Source organism: Dipodomys ordii, unplaced genomic scaffold (genome assembly GCF_000151885.1).
Source record: "Dipodomys ordii isolate 6190 unplaced genomic scaffold, Dord_2.0 Scaffold32, whole genome shotgun sequence".
NCBI classification, from domain to species: domain Eukaryota; kingdom Metazoa; phylum Chordata; class Mammalia; order Rodentia; family Heteromyidae; genus Dipodomys; species Dipodomys ordii.
The window spans coordinates 15981653-15995180 of NW_012267248.1; the positions used below are offsets into that span (position 1 = coordinate 15981653).

Genomic DNA, 13528 nt, shown 5'->3' on the forward strand with positions numbered 1-13528 from the left:
TTGGCGATAAGAGACTCATGGGACTTTTCTGCCCGGGTTGGCTTTGAACCATGATCTTCAGATCTCAGCCTCCTGAGTAGCTAGGATTACAGGTGTGGGCCACCAGAGCCTGGCTGCCTTATTCATTCTTTACTTAAATAGTTTCTTAAAGTCATTTATAGCTCCACCTCATGTGTACTGCTAATTACTGTAACATTTTTGTTTCCCTAGATCTGGTTAGGAAAACTATCACTTAGATTAACATCAGTACTAAATGAGAGCATACATATAGAAGTTTTGGAGGTGGGTACTGGGGTTTGAACTCAGAGCCTCTCAATTGCTAATTCCTCTACCCCTTGAGCTATATCTCAAGCCCTTTCTTGCTTTTAGGTTATTTTTCAGATTTCGCCTCACACTTTCATGTGCAGTCAGCCTCAGAGTTCAATCTTCCTACTGATGCTACCCTTGTATCTGGGAATACAGATGTATTCTACTTTGTGAGTTGTGATATAATCCCACTAAATTTTGCCTAGACTCTAACCAAGTGCAATTCTCCTAATCAATCTCTGCCTAATGAGTAAATGAGATTATAGGCACATGCTACCACACAAGTCTTAAAATTCTGTAAGATCATTATTAATGTAATTGAGCACTATACAGCTATTTATTTGTAAAATTTCTGAAAGTATTGATTCTGATATTCTTAATATTTTAAAAAGATTTCTAAATCTGGTATTAAAAAGTTTTCCTTTATTACAAAAAAAAAGTCAATCTGCATTAAGTATCAGCATTGTCTTTTCTCTCTTTCTCTATCCTTTTCCTATCTTTTGCTATCCTTTTTCTCTTTCTTTTTTCTTTCCTTTTTTCTTTCCTCTTTTCTCTCTTTCTTTCTCTCCTCCCCTCCTTCCCTCTCTCCCTCTCTTCTTTCTTTTCTTTCCTTCCTCCCTCCCTTCCTTTCTTTTTTCTCTTTCTTTCTTTCTTTCTTTCTTTCTTTCTTTCTTTCTTTCTTTCTTTCTTTCTTTCTTCCTTCCTTCCTTCCTTCCTTCCTTTCTTTCTTTCTTTCTTTCTTTCTTTCTTTCTTTCCTCTCTCTCTCTCTCTCTTTTTCTTTCTTTTTCCTTTCCAGGGTCTAACTCAGTGCTTTGTGCTTGCTGCCAGTACTCTATCTACCACTTGAGCCATGCCCTGGTCCAGCATTGTTTTAAGGTCCCACATTAAAAGTCTGTATCATCCTAGGCCCTGTGAATGAGAATAAAGAAAAAAAAACTCTGTTCATAATATTAATATTTCTATGTAACTAATATCCTCCTCAAAAGGAGTTTTATTCTTGTTTAGTTATAGAATGACATATATGAGAATGGCATAAGGACACTTGGAATCAGAGACAGGGAGAGGTCCATAATTATAATTAGTTCAGTGCAAGCTGCCTGCCCTAGTTCTGAGGGCGTAGGACTGTGGCATGGTTGAACTGGGTAGAGCTTCTCAGGGCAATTGTGCTTGTAACTTGGGCCCTCCTTCCTGTATCAATACCAATATGATCATTTGAAGTTGTTATGTTTAGCATCTCAAGGTTTGAGATAAACTTTCTACTTCAGTGTTAGACTATACGTTTTAAAGGGATCTATCTATGTAGCTCTCTGTGGAAACATGTATAGAATTCTACTTTAAAATTCAGAAATTCTGTTTCTGGAAATTCAAAGACTAAAAGTTATATACATAATTATTTCAGTTACTTTTAAGTGAATTAGTGAGTTCTCATGACTGTGAAGCTATGATTGCCCAGTCATTGTATACAAATGGAGATGTTTTCTGTATTCATGCTGCAGAGTCAGAATTTAGGATCTCTGTTTGGTGGACATTATCATTAAAATATTGCTGTGAATGAATGTGATGTTTTCTTTGGAATCTGTGCCTACCGTGATTTGCAATTATCTCTCCCTATTTTCTGATTTATAAATAAAAACTAATGATAGTATGTTCACAACATGGTTATATGCATATATACACATACATATATATGAAATAGGAATTAATCTTTTGAAAACTTAATTGCTGAATCATTTTCTTAGCAGTGAAAACTGTTAATATGGAGAATACAGCTCGGACTGCTCCAGTTAGCAGACATATTACATTCTGGTAGGCAAAGGCTGATCACTAAGAAGTAAAGATGGTTGTGAAGGGTGATGTGATTCTGAGAGCTTCATATTCATGTGGAATGTATTCTATTCTTATTTTAATTTAAAATATGTGCTTTATTTTTTTTGGGGGGGGTCCAGTCGTGGGCCTGAACTCTGGGCCTGGGCGCTGTCCCTCAGCTCTTCAGCTCAAGGCTAGTGCTCTACCACTTGAGCCACAGTGCCGCTTCTGGCTTTTTTCTTTTTGCTTATGTGGTGCTGAGGAATCGAACCCAGGGCCTCATGCATGCAAAGCAATTGTTTTCCACTGAGCCACCTTCCCAGACCCTGTGCTTCATTTTAAAGCATTTATAGTCCCAATTAAAGTTCCAATTCCATTTTTTCTTTATTTTAGCCTACTGTAAAAAATATTTATTAAAACTCCAAACTTTGAAATTTGTAGAAGTTCTTTTTTATATTTTTTTATTTCCAAGGTGATGTACAGAGGGGTTAAGTTGCATAAGTAAGGTAATAAGTGCATTTCTTGTCACACTTGTTACCCCTTTTCCCTCATTTTTCTCCTACTTTTTCTCCCGGACCCCCAAGTTGTACAGATCATTTCCAACATATTGCTTTGTGTATATCACTGTTGCATTGCTTCCTTGTCCTTCGTCTCACCATTCTCCAATTCCATGTTTCATGGGAAGTTCAAATAGGTAATCCATCCCTAGATGCAACTTGATAAAGTAATGTACCAGTCAGGTGGATGTAAGGAAACTTACAGTGTTTTATTCTCTCAGATCTCATAAACATCTTTCAAAGAAAAAGGCTAAATGCTTGGGAATATTTTTTTCATTCTCTTGTTTGTTAAAGAACCTCAAAACCATACCATAAACTGTTTCATTCAAAACCACAATTCAAATGGATTAAAATCCCCGTTTGTTTTTTTAACAACCAGTAGGATGACTAAAAATCCATACTCTGATTCTAATGTTGGTGGGACTGGATTGTTTGATTCATTTAGCCCATAGAAAACTGACTTATTCAATTCCCTGATGGTATACCTTGTAAGGGTCTAAGTATGAATCTCATGCAGTAATACTACCAGGCACTCGCGCTTGTCTATTCCTTTGTGTCTGTAGATACTGAAAGGGGAATGCACAGAGGTCAGGCACACAGTGGTGCTGTTGACATTCTAGCTTCTTTCTTTTTTTAAAAAAAGGTCAAAGCTTGAACTAGAAATTCCTGTCATTGGCCCCTTTGCCTTTTGTAAATACTCAAAAATAGTTACTAAATCATAGTGGTTTTGTCCCTGTGCGTGTGTAACCACTCTTAAATATATAATATCTAGCTTTTGCTTGTCTATTGGCATACCCAGTGACCAGTGGTATGCCTCATGATTCTTGATTTAACTGTCTGGGACCTGGATTGTTTCATGTGATAGCCACTAAAGGCATTGACTGTTTATATTTAATTAAAATTGTAGGTAGTTCCTAATTTAGTGCTCAATAACAGTTTTTCATTTGACCTTTGATCTCTTTACAAAACAGCAAGAAACTTGCATGTCAACAGCACCACCGTGTGCCAGGTCTCAGTGGACTCCCCTATTACCCAGTAGTGTATATAAGGGCTCAAGAGTCATGTGTGGCCGCCATCTTGGATTGTTGCGTCATGTCAGAAAGTTCTATTGAACACAGGATATCTTGGAGCCTTCCTGAGCTTAGGCTGAAGGGTTCTTGTTTATGTTCATAATGCAGCTCTCTGCTTCAAGAACTGAGACCTCCAGGAACAAGGAAATTCTTCAAGAGCTGCCTCACTTTGTGACATGTCTGATCTCTTGCTCTCATCTCTACAGCATGAACAAGGTAAGAGGCATTTTGAAACAGTATTTGGATATTTTTTATGGTACCATGATCTTCCTCTTTCCATTGTACAACTAGGTTGTTTCACATGCCAGAACATTCAAGAGGTTATATCATGTTGTATAATCCCTGTGAACAGTGTTTCAAAGGGTCATGGGTCGGGAGCAGTGTTTCCATGGTTATATAACCTCTGGAGGTATCATTTGTATTTTTTAGAGGCCTTTAGTGGCTGAAAGATTGATTGTTAGTATAACTCCCTTGGTATGACTTTTAGAAGATTGAAACTCTGGAGCCAGATTTCCTGAGATTAAATATCAGCACTGCCAGATGTTACCTTCAATGATCTAGACAAGTGGCTTAACTTCTTGGGACCTCCATTTCCCCCATGTATAAAATACTAATAATAGTGGTGCCTGCCTGGCAAGATTGTTGTAAGGATGGAAGGTGTTAACATAGTGCTGATCCATATTCCAAGCACTCGATAACTGTTTGTTGCTCTTGCCCTTGATGTTCAAATATTCTTGTCCCTTAGACCTAGTTGCTTTAAGGAGTATCTACAACATTTCCATTAATTCCCTGATTGATCTGGTGAACAGTGATTGATTACTAGATAGGCACTCTGGGGATAAATGATGAATATGTGTTGGATCAAGGTTTTTGATGGTGATGGTCTATTTTGGGTCAGCATGACTACTGTTCTAACAAGATAAGTCTCAATTGTGGGATCTAGGAAGGGCAATATAGAAGAGGTGGGATTTTAAGTTGGGCCCTAGGTAGTAAGAGTTAACATACTGGGCTAAAGAAGCACTCCGGATAAAGGAAACAGCTTGCGCTTAATCACAAAAGCATACATGAAAGTCTGGTAGGTTTAGAAAACACAAAAGGGTTTAGACTGGCTGAAGCAGGGTTTCTCAGCTATGATACTTGACGTTTGGACTAGGTAATTCTCTATAGTGAATGACAGTCTTCTGCACTATAGGATTTTTAATAGCATCCATTACACTCATTCAGTCAATAACAACCCAAAATGTCTCCTGAATATCACGCAATGTCCCTTCGCAAAAAAAAAAAAAAATCAGTTGAGAACTACTACACTAGTAGGTGATGGCTCAGAGACCAAGGGAAGAGTCAGATACTGCAAGCCACTAAAAGCATGAAGAGCTTGCTTCTCCTGCTGCAAGCATTCCAGAATTTGGAGAGACATTTCCCTATGAAGAGAGACATTTCCAAAGACTGTCAAAAATAGATGTTTTTAATCTATGGGCTCCTGTATGATTGGTTAGGACTCTTGAATGATCTTGTATTGCAAAGATGTATGGAATGCTTTCACTTCAGAAAACAAATTTAACTTATTAAGATCCCTCTCTATGTACCATTAGGCCATTTGTTCAGCCTTTTCAAAGATGGGAAGGTCTAAGATCTCTTGAGTATTTGCAGGATTCTGGAAGGGACCTCCAGATTGAAACTCTGGGGGAGGCTGTATCTTCTTTGCCCTATCTGAAGAGATCAGGAAAAATAAAACAGCAATTGTTTTTGAAAGGTTTGCATTTGGCTAAGACAAAGAAAAGGAAGCTTTGTGCTCTTACTTACCCTGGCTTAAATACTTACCTTCAAGAAGTCTGAAAATTCAGCTTTGAAAATTCTAGAAAGGAGACAGCTGTGCTTCCTCACAGTTACTATGTACGACAGAGGAGGAGAACTAGCATTGTAAATCTTGGTTTCTGTTATTTCAGGTTTGATGTACTAGAAAGTAAGACTCTTGGGAAATCTCTGATCAGCATGCACAATTTGCTCTGTCGGCCCTGCCCAGAGTTTCTCCAGGGCAACTCCATACCTGCTATCGGGGCTGTGCTCTTGACACACACCTGAGAATCAGACTCCCAAGAAATTTCAAGTGTCTCAGTAGGTGTGTCTTGACTAGAAAGAACCCAGGTTCTGCCTGAGTGGCCCAGTAAGCACTTGATTTTATGTTATTTTAATTGAAAGTAGAGATTAAGATTGATGCGTCACCTCCAGCAGTCAGCATTTTTCTCAGGCTTTCTTGGCATAAGACAAAGAATAGCTCATTCTCTGGGGAGGAAACTTCTTTCTCAGCACAAATACAAAGCCATCTCATCAATGAGGTATGTGAGTTAAAGTATTAAAAGTATTGCTGTGGGTGTGATTGGCATCCCAAGTGGACTTATTCCTAGAAAGTTAGAGAACTGTGTGTGTCGCTGTCATTGGTCACATGCTATAACTCTCTTCTTCCTTCTTGAACCCCAGCTAGCTAAAGGGGCATTTCAATTAAGTATCAGGGAAGAAAATAGTTGCAGAGTTTAGGGTCCCTGTTTATCATGTGAGGTACCATTGGTGATGATGCTGGCATAGATATTGGCAGGTTTGCTTGGGGTCAACCAGAGATGATCTGTGTGGAAAAGATGCCCAGGGCTTCATGGCACAATGACAAACTAAGGCTTGAAAGAAAATATAAGTAAACATTAAATGAGCTGGGAGTATAGAAGGCCTTATTAATGTCTAATGGTAGAAATTGTAAAAAAAATGTTTAAAGCTCAAAATTCTTTTCCATCAAAAAATATTCTGAAATGGGTGTGGTGGTACATGCCTGTAATCCTAGCGCTTAGGAAGCTGAAGTAAGAGATTCAAAAATTGTGGTACAGCCTGGGCTACATAGTACAGGACTCTGACATTCTGAACTAGTTCAGAAGACAAGCTAATATATCTGATATGGTAAGAGCTTTAATTTAGCTAATTTAGTAAGGTCCTGCAGATTAAAGTAATAACAAAAGATTGTTTTAATAGAAAATGAGCAGTGAACAGAAAGATAAAATCCATAAAGGAATAATAATAAAACATAGAGGAAATATTCAACCACCACAGTAATCAAAGAAATGCAAATTAAGATGATGAGATGGTATTTTCCACCTATGCAGTTGATAAGGATAGGTAAAATTACTCAGTGAGGGAGGGAATTGGGAATATCAGGAGCTCTCATACACGCTGAAAACACAGGCGGGAATTACTGTGTATCAAAGCTTAATGTACATACCTTTTGACCCAAAAAATTTATTTCTAGAACATTAACTCAAAACTATTGCCATGAATGTGTGTAAAAATTTAGCTAAGATGCTCATCACAATATTGCTTAACAGTAATTTTTTTCAAGTAATAACCATGGAACAGCCATGCAATAAAAAGCACCAGGGAAGCCTGGAAGAGCACTTGATGGCATAAAAAGATGTTCTAAGTAAATTAAGGAGAAGGCAAGTTGCACACTATATTGTAGTTCCTTCCTTCGTTCCTTCCTTCTTTCCTTCCTTCCTTTCTTTCTTTTTTTCTCTCTCTCTTTCCTTTTAGAAAAGCACATGTATGTACACAGAAAAAGGATAGTAGTTCACTACAAAATGTTCTTTTTGCATGTCTGATCTAAATTTTCTTTAGTAGTATGCATTTTTCATACCAACGACACTTCTAAGTAAAACGCAGTAAATGCTTGGTAACATATGAATTTTTATTCTAGTGTTACTATGCATGATGAATAGACTGAACAGTAAGGCCCAAAATGTCAAAAGTTGTTTTCTCAGAAGATAGGTACATTTTTTTCTTTCCTTAAAAAAAATTTTCCAGTATTTTTACCTTTCCTACAGTAAGTGTTTGTGTTTTATTAGTAAGCAGAAAAAACAAACATTAAAATAAATACTATGTTAGTTCTTTGCATTTGAAGTACAGCTGCAGGAAGATGTTTAGTGGGCAAATAGAAAACAAGAGAGAGATTGATGAAACAAAGATTAGTTCTTTGTAGTTGTTCTGTTTGGCCTATTTCCAGGAAGAAACCTCTTAATGTATTGATGGTTTGGGGGCCATGTAAGTAGATGAATGCTCTTGAAAGAGATACTGTCCTTTGGTTTAGTGGCTCAAATTATTTAAGTATGTATTACGTCCTCTTACTCAGAATTGTCATTTATTTCTTCATTTATCTCTTCAAGGACATTGCTGATGTATACAAGAGTGAACTAGACCCATTTTTCTCAAACTGCAGTTTGGGAAGTCTTGAAAAATGAGGCTCTGAGACTCTTTCAGGAGTTCTACCTAGAAGCTCAAAGCTATTTTCATAGTGAATATAAGATATTATTTGGCTGTCATTTTCTTTCTGTCTCTCTCTCTCTCTCTCTCTCTCTCTCTCACACACACACACACACACACACACACACACATATACACATTATTTCAGGTGGTTTCATGATCTGTAGCGCTGTCACCCCTGAGATAATTCTTGTTCCACATTTTCCATATTTTTTTAGTTTTAATCTCTAATATGATGTACAGTGTAGAATTAAGTCCTATAAAACAAAATTCTTCAGGGCTCATGTAATTTGTCAGCCTGTAAAAGCATCCTAAGACAAAAAGTTTGAGAACTAGTCAGTGAGCTGGACCATACACATGCCCTAAGAATGACAAGACATACTCTAATGGGTGGAGTGCAGCTCAACTTGTAGAGCACTCACCTAGCATGCTTGAAGCTCTGGGATCAATTCTCAGGCCTCAAAAACAAAACAAAAAACACTAACAAGAATATTGAGTGTTAAGTGTTTTTACCTTCTTCTACTTTTACTTCCAACACCTTAAGAAATAATTGTCCTTAATCTTTCTGAAACCTTCATTTTTATAGTGTCTGGGAAACTAAAAGGAACATTGGTGATACCAGGCCAATGTAGCACCTGTGTGGCAGGTAAAGCCAGTTCTATTGGATGTATGGAAATGGTAATGTTAGACCTTTAGACGCCTTTGCCATGTGCGTCATACTGGGCAGTGCAGTGAAGTTCTAGGAAGATAATCAGAATATAAATACCTTCTGTGAGGTGTAGGACTGCAAATGTAAAATAACACCTGGTCATGTGCTCTCATAGATGATTGGTTTGACATGAAGAAGGGAGAAGACAAGTTTAAAAGGATTAGCTGAATATGTTTAGGTAACATTAATTTGCCTTTAAAATGCATATAATTGTGTAAATGTATTTGTACATATATGAATACATGCATATCATAATGCATATATCATTTTAGAGAATTTCCTCTTAAATTTTGTAGAATTATCTCTTCATACAATCATTTCAACTATGGAAGCAACATTAGCACTTCTGCTTCAGTCCCAAGTCTTCTATTTTCTGCTTAAAGAAAAACACATTTCAGCGGTGTTCTCTCTTTCCCCTTGGATACATGCTTACCTTCAAATCTCAAAGGTCGTGCAAGGTTGAACAGCAGTTGGTTCCTTTTCTGAGAAGCAGTCTTCAGGATTCAAGCAGATGTCAAAAACCTGAACTATTCTGTACAGAGAATTTGGAATCAGATGTATAACAGTGAGCTCTAACCATGACATACTGGGAGTCTGGCAAAGTCCTGAATGATGGAATCTTATGGTTTGACCTAACAGCTTCTCAACCTATTAGAAAAGATGGAGAATTCTAACAGGCAGTCACGAAGGCTTCAGAGTAGAAAAAGATGGGCTGGGGGTTTGTTTAAACCCATAAGAGCGTCAGAAACAGAGGAAATATGGTTTGGGGTGACCATAATATAACTGCAAGTCTGAGGGGCCTCAGCCTGTGAAATGCTGTCTCAGCTGCTGACGGTCAAGCAAGTCTCACTTAAAGAAAAGGGGGGCACATTCCACCCCACTTTATTCTTTTTAGTAGTACATTCATAGAAATTTGGGGTAGTTGATTTGGGAGTCTAGTGGGTTCGTATTTTGTGAGGAATGAAGGAAGAGTACCTAGGATTCTTGATTGAAACTGCTTTGCTTCCCTGCCCCCATGCTGATGAATTGCTCTGTGCCAGTCTTCATGTGGAGCTGTAATTGAATGTTAGCTAAACTGGTGGGTTGTTAGTCTGTATCCTTATGTTGAAGTAAGTCCACACTTTCCTGCAGCATAAGCAGAGAGGCACTTTGGACATGATGTCAACTTAGACTTCTTTTAGCCTGGTGGCTACTGGTGTCCATACCAGAAGCCAGTAGATTGTGGCCTTCGTGAATCAAACAGAGGAATACTTCTGTCTTCCTTCTCTAGGCCATCAACCCTTTGCTTCTTCTTTCATTAGTAGGCCTTAATGGCTACAATTAAGTTACATCTTATTTAGTCAATTGGTGATTGGAAACATGATTATTTAGTTACTTAGTTAATCTGTGGCTTGTCCAGCTCTAGAATATGAACAGTGGACCCTGTTTGCCTGATTTTGCAAATGTATCCCAGTGAGATCCCTGTCTATGAAGGAAATGTATAACTGACAGTTGCTTCTAATCCAGCCTTTTAGAATTCCTAGTACTCTCATGTGGACCTTACAAAACAAAACTGTTTGCTGATATTCGTCCTGTTATCTTTGTCTCCATAAAATAAATGAAAGTTTTTTAGCTTTTTTGTAAGATGTTTGGGTTGAATACTATGCTTTGAGTACATGTATATCATTGACTTGGTTTTCAGAAATCTCATACCATAGGACTTGTAGCATATTAGATAGGAAAAGAGCAATGCCTATTTAAGATATATAAAATTAAAGAATTTGTAAAAGTTTTTCAGAAAGTTATACACATATGATATATGATATATTTCTGGTCTCATCTAAATGACAATATTTATATTTAAATGAAAACACTTAGATTTGGTTAATCACAGCATATGTATTTTTCTGGCTTGTTTATTTTCTATCCTTTTCCTTTTATGCAATAGTTTTATAACTTCTTACCCTCAGCCTTTAATATGGTAACATTATCTTGAGAGGCTAGATTCAATTAAATAGGAATATAAGCAATTAATTAAGAGACCCAGCCCTAGCCAGAGAGGTAAAATGTCATCATATGTCATCGTGATCTAGTAGTACCTGTAATTAGAACAGTAGGAAAACTGCAGTAAGTTAGGAAAACAGAAGCACTTTGTAAAATTAGCAATATATGTGCCTTGTGTTATTTCAGAAATCCAACCCATAAACTATTTGTTGTGACAGCTGTAGGTGGGATTATAGCATTTTGGATGAGGTCTGATTATAGCTAAAAATAGATATATGTATTGCAGATAAGGAAAAAGGGAATATTAAACAATTGAAATTTTGTGAAAGACTGATGCTGTTTCATTGTAATAATTTCCCTAAAGGCACATTAGTAATGCTGCTAAATACAGACTTTAATAGACTTTAATAATGTGTACTTTAGAGGCCTGATACACAAAGGGATAATGTATAAAACATTCATTATGGAAAATTGCTACCTTTTTATTTAATAAGAAATCTGTTGAAACAAAACTATTGTGGTGCCTATGGCATTGTGTTCCTGGTATTAGTAGGATGGAGAATAATTGCCCCCTTCTTTTATAGTTTTTCACCTGTTCTAATTGAGTTGCAGTCATATTTACTTACTTGCTTTGTGAATGAAAATGAGGATTCAAAATCAATTTGGATTGGATGAACACTTGTTCCAGTTGTGGCTTAGGCTCTTATTACCATGTGATCTTGGTCAAGTTACCAAATACCAAAGTCCATTTCCTTATTGGTGAACTGAGGGTCATTCTATCTCACAAGATGTGGGAGGAATAAGTTAAACCCTGATACTAGACACTCAATAAGCCCTTCCTATTATGATCATGCATCTTTATATTGCTTATTTCTATGCATGTCTGTTGGGGGTGGGGAGGAACTGGAAAGGATGACAAAAAGGAAAAAGCAATTAAAAAGAAGCCTTGGTAAACAGCTCTGTAGCAAACCTTGCTGTTGGGTTTCAATGCGATTTTTAATGTGCTGGTGCTGAGAGCTATGCTGCTGAGAGAGAGAGAAAGAGAGAGAGAGAGAGAGAAGCAGCAGATGCTCTTAGAAGAACAGCGGGGCATTTATCTCTTTTAATGAGATAACATCATTAGAGTGACAAAGTGCATCGAATCGATACTTGAAATGGACTGGCACTATCTGCCCAACGTGTGCTGATTGTTACACGCCACAGCCTTAGAATCCGCTGAATCTCCAATTCTGTCTTATCTGTTATTATAGCCACTGGCTTTGATCTCACCGAATAGATCCACACCTTAGGGATTTCCAGAGGAGTGAGGAAATGAACTAATTGGATAATGAGAAAAGTCCAAGGTGATTTATAAGCTGCCCTGTAATCAAGGAACCTCACAGAAAGGAGGTCGGGCTTCTTTTTTTTCTCTCTGACTTTTTAAATGGCTGTGCATCCTGCCTCCCTTTCCTTCCATTCACGTGCCTCTCTCTGTCTGCTTCGTGGTGTAAAGTCAGAAACACTAATCATGTCAGACTATGACACTGACAGCCTTGACATTCACTACAAAGAGAGAAGAGAGAGAGGAAGAGAGATGGGGGAGGAGAGGGAAAAAAGCAAGGGGGAGGATTATTTTATATTACTATTATTGCCCATAAAATCCAGAGCTGCAGAAACACCAGCATTCTGGACATATCAGCATCCAAGAAAAATTAAGAAAGGTACACAAGGTGAATTCTGATGGAGATTAAAATTGAGCTGGGAGATTTGTAACACTATTTCCCCCTGTTCTCTTAGATTTCATTGTGTAAACTCTATTAGAATTACCATGGCTATGGTTTTCCCCGAGAACTTAAAAATAAAAGACTTTTTGATATCCCCCTCCTAGATTTTCTCTTTCAAAGTTCAGCACGGATCTTAATAGTAGGTATGTATTTTCTGATGCTTGACATTTTGTTACCAGAGTCCCTGAGCTTAATCTGAACAATAGCCACTTTAGGAAAGTCACTGGTGAGCCATGTTCCCTGCCCTGGACCAAGCTGTATAGAGACTGTTAAGTGTCATCTCGCCCCCTCCCCCATTCCTAACACCTGTTTATAGCTGTCAGATAAAGGAAACACTGAGGAGTTCTGCTCCCTAAATGTTGGGGATGGGGTTCCAAAAACCTTTGTGGTTTATCAGTCCCTTAAGCATCTTCTCTATTTGGAGTGGTCTTTTGCAAGTGCTCTTTGGTCTCTGTTTCAGATCAGTGGTGACCTGGAAACTTGCTGCCACAGCTCACATGTGTTCTAAATCCAGATGTCATGATCTAAATTGAGCTCTGAGCTCAGGCCCAATCACCAGAGCTTTTCAAAAAACAGAATCCAGCTGCCAGCTCAGCTTTTGAGGGATTTTTGAACAATTCTTCTTTTAGTTTGGATATCTGTCCTCTTCTTTTTCCTTGATGCAAGAAAAAAAAATGATGGAAATGTATATTTAGTCCACACCAGTTACTCTGCTATAAAGCAGCTAAATTTTTGTCTGTATTTGAGGGCAGAAGATGTTAAATACATAGTGACTTCTCTTCAGACTGATTTAAAATCATATGATGCACCCTTATTTTATAATTTTCTTGTCCTTAGTACCCAAGTAAAAGTTAGATCACTTGGAATAAATGTTTTTCTGAAAAAGTTACATGAATGTGGCCCCTTATTTTATAATTTTCTTGTCCTTAGTACCCAAGTAAAAGTTAGATCACTTCAATAGAAAGCCCACGGATTGGGAGAATATCTTTACTAGCCATACAACGGACAAGGGTCTCATATCTAAAATATACTTGGAA

The 13528-nt window shown here is 37.6% G+C and overlaps 1 protein-coding gene across 1 annotated transcript in view; it reads left to right on the plus strand.

Annotated features, from left to right (window-relative positions):
- Bach2 (BTB and CNC homology 1, basic leucine zipper transcription factor 2) overlaps positions 1–13528 on the plus strand; it is a 351502-nt gene that overhangs the window by 81798 nt on the left and 256176 nt on the right. The window contains exon 2 of the mRNA XM_013016732.1: positions 3849–3956. The gene's annotated coding sequence lies outside the window, so the exon portion shown is untranslated. The remainder of the gene's footprint in view (positions 1–3848; positions 3957–13528) is intronic.